This window comes from Taeniopygia guttata, chromosome Z (assembly GCF_048771995.1).
Source record: "Taeniopygia guttata chromosome Z, bTaeGut7.mat, whole genome shotgun sequence".
In the NCBI taxonomy this organism is placed as follows: Eukaryota; Metazoa; Chordata; class Aves; order Passeriformes; family Estrildidae; genus Taeniopygia; species Taeniopygia guttata.
Window position 1 is genome coordinate 41463275 of NC_133063.1, and position 6892 is coordinate 41470166.

The 6892-nt window shown below is 37.9% G+C and overlaps 1 long non-coding RNA gene across 1 annotated transcript; it reads left to right on the forward strand.

Annotated features, from left to right (window-relative positions):
- Positions 1-1066: 1066 nt before the first annotated feature.
- LOC121468189 (uncharacterized) lies at positions 1067-5807 on the forward strand. Its single transcript, XR_012053022.1, has 3 exons — positions 1067-1800; positions 2871-2953; positions 4021-5807. It is a non-coding gene; the product is annotated as an uncharacterized lncRNA (long non-coding RNA).
- The last annotated feature ends 1085 nt before the right edge of the window (positions 5808-6892 follow it).

Here is a 6892-nt window from a genome sequence, read left to right on the forward strand (position 1 = left end):
ACACTGTCAAGGAAGAATTCCAGACATTGGCCTGGTAATTTTATGAATCCATTTCTGTCCATCAGAACATTTCCAGTTATTTTTTCCTAGGTATTAAGCATTTGAGCCATTTTTTTCTTTTTACTGTGATGAAATATGCATTTCAGCAGAATTTTAAGATAGAAAAGCAAAGATAGATCTCATGTGATATTATGCCTATGGCTGACACATCTTGAGCTAGCAGCCTAATCACCCTAATCACCCTTCTTACCCTCCTTAACGCATGTGAGACACATAGACAGAGACCTGCTTGCAATCCTTCAGAGCTGAGGTGGCACGACTCACCCACTGGAGTGATGATGTTTTACATCTGCTGGTAAGGAAACTTACAGCTCAGCTGGCCCTCTAATTTGGGGGCTTAATTTAAGAGACTAAATGCAGGAGAGCTGAAGCCACAGACAGACAAGGAGGCCCATTTCTTTTTCTTTATTAGACCTCAGATACAGCATGAATGAAAGCATGAGGTGTCAGAGTGCCAATGTTACAGCATCTAATATACTGTGCTTTGGGCACCCTCACATTCAGGACAGTTGCTTAGCAACTGGGATACAGGCTGAGGATATAGAGTCTAGGATCTTTTCTCTGCCCAACACGATTAGCATGACTTGGATAAATTACTTCACCTTTCTGTATTCCTCTTTCCCTTTATACATTTATTTATTCTATCTCCTACTGAATGCTTCAGCAACTCCTTTGAAGATATCACAGCCTCCATGTAATGAAATTATTCATGTCCTATGAAGCTGCAGATCTTGGACAATGACTCAGATGTCGCCTCCTTTTGCTACCTACCTTTCACAGGTGATCACTTTCTCCTTAACTGTGTTCATCACTAAACGAAAGAGCTGCCATTTTCACTACATAGTAGTGAGAGCATTCTGGTGGGGAAGCACTTTTAGTCTGCGTATAAACATTTCTGAGTGCATACCATTTCCAAAAATCTAAGCTGGCACTTGGCAGAATGTCAGTAGACTTTATACAATAACACTATCCAAATAGACATATTAGGAGAACAGAATCTTCAAGACAGCATACTTTTGGCTCTGACACATATTCATGCTACTGCCACAACCACCAGCACCAGAAAATAAAGACAGGTGGAAGGACAGTAGGGCTAACATTAGACTTTTGTGAAGGCATTTTTTACTTGACTGATGGTTTGTAACTTCTCATCATGGACAGTGAGCTGCGAGGTTTTGTTGTCCAAGTTAGGAGCTCTGGCTGATCAGCAGATGAAGAGTTGGCTCCAAAATCTGTAACCCTTTGATTTCATGGTTGTTTTCCACATCCTGATCTCTCTGCAGCTGCCACCTCAAAGAACAGGGTGAGAGTAATTGTGTTGGCTTGACTCCAAAGCCTGGAGGAGTAGTCTCTTGCTACTCTCCCAGATTATCTGCCAGGAAACAGAAAGGTTAATGATGTAGAGCTTGATTACTCTAGTAGAAAGAAAGATTTTTGGATCACCTTGATCCAAAAATCTTTATTATGTGTGTAAGGGAGATGCATCAAAAGGGCTCAGAGCTGGAATATGTTGTCTTCTCCATTCTGTCTTTGAACATCAGAGTATTTGCCTTCTGGCAGATATGGTCTTGTAGGTAATAGCTTTTTGCTGTGCATACATCTTTTTACCTGAAGCTTGTTGTTTAATTTTAAGGCATTTACAATAGTTTTGTTGCTAAGAAAGCCAGTCTTCTTCAATATCAGCAGAATAAACATTTGAATGTATGCATCGCTGGAACAGATTGAACATCATTAGTTGAGGTATGTACATATAAATATATATATTTATATAAAAATACATACATAAGTGTGTGTGTGAGACATTGTCTGCATGTATACATGTATGTGTATGCCACAAAGATTTTTGGTGTTCATTTCTGAGATAAATATAAACAAGGTGTATCAAGTGAAATGCATCAGCAACATCAACAACTCCCCAGAAAAAAAAAATAAAAAGGAAAAAGAACAACAAAGTGATAAGAAGCTAAAATAAAAGCAATCAGAACCTGACATCTGAAAAATGAACAACAACAAAACTCCAGGACTGGGAAGATAAAGGAGACCTTTTCATGGCTGGAGACAGTAAGGTTTGGTTAGACTTAGGTGTTTCTAAAGGTTGACTTCTTTTTGTGACAAGATTATGCTTTGTGGAAATGTTTAATATTTTAAAAAGTAAAAAAAAAATAACTTTATGAACCCACATAAATTGAAGTCTTTCAGACTTTGGTTGAAAACCAGAATATTCTGAACTGAAATACTGAAGTCAAAGCCCAATATATTTTCTTCTGCAGTGGTTTATGGACTTTATAATTCAGAAGTATTTTTCTTATATTATTCCATGAGGATTTGATTCTTTGGCAGAATCGTATCTTGCATGATATTTAGAGGGGAAAAATTCTTTTGTCCTCCACACTTTACTCTACAGTGGCTACTGAAATATTTTAATTTTTCATGTAAAAGAAAATTATCTTTGAGATGGGCTCTATATTTTTCCTTGTGGTGAAGGACCTGGAGGAAAAAAGGATATGATAATTTGTTATCTCTTTTCTCCTGCCGATTCATGATTACCCTAACACAGATTCTGATTTGCAGCTAGTTTAAATGACTTTATCTAAGAAGTTTCCACTTTGCCTTTTTACATTATTCATATTCTAAATAGAATTTAATATTGTTATCTTTAAAATATAAACTCTAACAAAGATGTTTTTGTTGAGTTCTGGATGGATTTCTCACTTCTGTTTAACACAATGTTTTTGACTAGATTCTGATTAAATAATGGCATTTATTAATTTCTCCTTGCCTTTATACTTTTATTTTTTATGCTAATTAAGGCTAGACAGCAGTGCCTGTACTGTACTCCTCGAGATAGCTGTAAGATCCAAGACCTGGGGACCATGTCTCAGCTTCAGGGCAGGTGTGTCCTACTGTGTTGGCTGCTCATCTTTTCCACCTTGTGTCTTAAGATAAAATGCAATAAACATCTATATGAGTGTCTCAAGCACTCTTGGGGAAGAAGACCTCATTTAAAAGGAAAAAAACATAGGAAAAATCAATGGAGCCTTAATGGGGAAAAAATATGGCGCACTCACCATAGTGAGAAAGGAGGAGGATTCTATAAGGCAAAGGCCTAAAAAACAGGATGAAAAGAACTTTGTTCATAAGCAAGAGAGATAAAAATGGGAAAGGAGCGAGTGAAGAAAGAATTCAGGAAAAATGTCTCAAAGCAGCTATGGTAAGAGCTCTTCAAAAATACAGAAAATATTTGGAAAAGCTGAAGGGAATAGAAGGATGCCACCAAAGTTGCCTGGAAGTTACAAACTGACAAGTTAAGGCAGACTTTCAAAAACTGAAAAGTCAGGAAATGTCATTCTTCATAAACCTCTACTGAGGCCCTGGGGCACAACAAAGGAAATCCACTACAGCTGCATGGCAATTGGTAAATTCTTGTTATCATGCTATGTGCCAAACTCCTTTCTCTTTGCTTCTCTAATTCATGTCAATGTGTGGGCATAATGCAGACACTGAATGGACTTGTGTGCTAAAATGTCAGTTGGGGAAGAACCCTCAGCCCTTGATGGGGAGACGAATTTATAAGAAAATCTCAAAATGCAGAGTAGAAGAGCAAGGTTCTGGGAGAAAAAGGTGGCAGAGAGTGGGCGAAAAATGAGGCCTATTTTCCAAAACACACAAGTTTAGTAATTAGCCCTAAAGCCATGGATTTAAACCAGAGAGCAAAGATTAATATCATGCTAACTGAAATGAATTTAATCCCATCATTTTGAGTAAATAATGTTTCGAGTTTCTACAAAACAGAGGCTCTACCGGAAAACATTGGTGACTCAAATTTTTGAAACATATATGATGCAGTATGATGTGTGTTCAAGGAGGAGGATGAGTGCGTATGTGTGTGTGTATGTGTATGCATGAAAACGTTATCTTTTTATTTAACTGACAACAAATACTGTTTTGCTTGATCTCCAGAAGCCACAGAAGAGGATGTGTGGGATTGCTGAGCTGGCTTGAAACGCAGAAAAAAAGCGGGAAAAAAGAGCTATCAGTCTGCTTAGCCAGTGACAGCAAAACTCCTTCTGCTCCATTACCTGTGCATTTTTCTTTGCATACCAACCATCATATCTCTGGAATAAGACATAACTCTTTTCAAGACATTGTGTCTTGCTCTCAGCTGCTGAAAACCTGGTGATCCAGGTAGACAAGGATTTAAGCAAACCCAGGCTGGTGCTGCTCTGTGGACGGGGGAGCTGGGAGCAGCTGGCACAGACATTGCTGATAGTGCATGATGCTGCCCAGGGACCCTCCTTTCAGGAGTTCTCCAGGGCCTGAACCCAGCAGTTTTACAGGTGTTTTGCCTCTTCCTTGTGCTTTCATGTCAGGCATACCTGCCTCTAGGGAGTAAGCCTTCCTTAAAGAGGGGGAGGAATTTAGTATTTGTATTCCTTCACTGTCTTTGTTATATCCCTGCTAATTATACCACTGGAACAAAACTAAACAGAACATTACACCACTTGTCCTTACAGGAGAAGGGATTTGGGTGAATTAACCTGCCCAAAAGATGTCTGTGAGGTACATTTAGGTACATTTCTTCTGGGGAACCTCTACTCTGCTTCCTTGACTGAAGGCAAATACAGATCACTAAAGTGAATAGCTTCTAAATACCAGTTTCCATTTACAGCATTTGATGAGACTAGGGCAGGTTAATTTAAGTCTTAAAAGAGGATGATAAAACAGTAATCTTTTCAAAGACTGACATCAGTGCTAATCTCCTTTTTTTCTTATTTTCATTTTCTTATTTTTAAAGGTGACAAATTTGATGCAGTATTTATTACTCCCAATGGCAATACAATTTACTTGAAAGCAAGCTATGAAAACAGCGAATAAAAGGGAAAATACATGGGTTTTTTATCATAAAAAGGTGTTGGATGGAAGATTTTAGGATTAGTGTTCCACCAAGCCTGTTTCTTCTCTTATTTGTCTTTCCTCCATAAATTTACCACAGTGCCACTAAGTAGATGTTTCAATGTGCCTCTGGGCATTACTCTACACCTAATAATCCTAAAGTAAATATATTGTGTGATTGTGTACAAGGAAAGAAAGAAAGAAAGAAAGAAAGAAAGAAAGAAAGAAAGAAAGAAAGAAAGAAAGAAAGAAAGAAAGAAAGAAAGAAAGAAAGAAAGAAAGAAAGAAAGAAAGAAAGAAAGAAAGAAAGAAAGAAAGAAAGAAAGAAAGAAAGAAAGAAAGAAAGAAAGAAAGAAAGAAAGAAAGAAAGAAAGAAAGAAAGAAAGAAAGCCTGCTTTTATTTAGAGTGGTATAAAAATCGCATGTAGATTTAAAAGGATAGAGCATTTCACTCCAGATGTCCACAGTCTCAATTATAGTAGTATTATCAGTATCAGGTGGAACATTCATGTATTAGAAACCTTAATAAGAAAAAGTTCACAAGATTGTCTTCAGATAAGAAGAGCAAAATAAAGATAATAAACTCAGTAATAAACTATAAGGCTTCTCACACACTCTTTTCACAATAATTTTCAGTTCCCTGCAAAACAAGTGATAATCCTTTTGTCAGGTATGCACATTCAGAGATGGAGGATGCTATTTTCACCAGATATCCCAGACATTGTTTAAAACAAAGGACATAATTGTGATGAAAAGCAAAAATTTCTCTCATTTTTCAGACCACAGTTCCTTTCCCTTGCTCAGGGTGCCTGCAGGTTTCCCTTGACACTCTTGCTTGCTTAGACTTTTGCTATTTTCACTAATAAAATAAATCATTAAACCCACCTCATTGTCTTCTTTGCTGCTTAGCATGAAGTGAGATGGCAGAGAGGGCACTCAGTGTCCATAGTGCAGCTCGGTAGAACAGGGTGACAGATGGGCACATAACGAATTTCTACTCAAGAAGCAAGCCAGCAGAGAAACCAAGTGAATCAAAGAATGGTGGGAGGCTCTGGGGCCAAAGTTCCATTAGTGGCAGCTGAGGGTACTGGGAGAGAAAGAGGTTTCAAGGAGAACCTTCTCCCTCGCCACCACTGCCAGAAATAGGGTTGAAGCCAGGTGGAGGAGCTGGTCTTTGCTCCCAGGGAACAAGAGACAGAAGGGGAAATTGCCCTTGAATTGCACCAGGAGGTTTAGACTGGGAGAACTTTCCACCCTGAAAGAGAAGCTGAGCATTGGAACAGGCTCCCATCAGCATCACCATCCAACACCATCAATATATGAGGTGGGCATGGCATATTGTGCTATGATTTAGTGGTCGTGGTGTTATTGGTTGAAGGTTGCATGTGATGTTGAGGGTAATTTCCAACATTTATGATTATATAATTCGATATAATTTTGCCTGAATTGAGGATAAAGGTAGGCAGGATTATGCTTGCATTGAAACAAGTCAGATATTGGTCCAGGAAATCTTTTTACTGCACCATTTTACTACTGATAACCAATTAGATTTCCAGTAACTCCATGTTTGTTTTTTTTTTTTTTCACCTGCAAATGAGTAATTTGTGATGAAAGTGCCGATAAGTCATCAACATTTTTTAATAAAATTAAAAGAATGGTCTGCTTCCTGCTAGTCATAGAAGCTATCTAGATTTCTAAGTAATGTTTTCCAAATTAAGGAGCAGAATGAGTTTATTTGGATGTTTAAGTGAGTAAAGATGACTGTTTTGCTTATTTTATAATTTTTGGCTTGGATGCTGTAAATTGTACTATTCATACATATTATGATCCTGGAGCACTTGAAGTCAACCACATAAACATATGTGAAAATCTTCCCAAAGCTTCTAACCCAATCATTCTTCTATTGCATTGCCTGGGGGTTTTCTTATTCTGGGTCTAT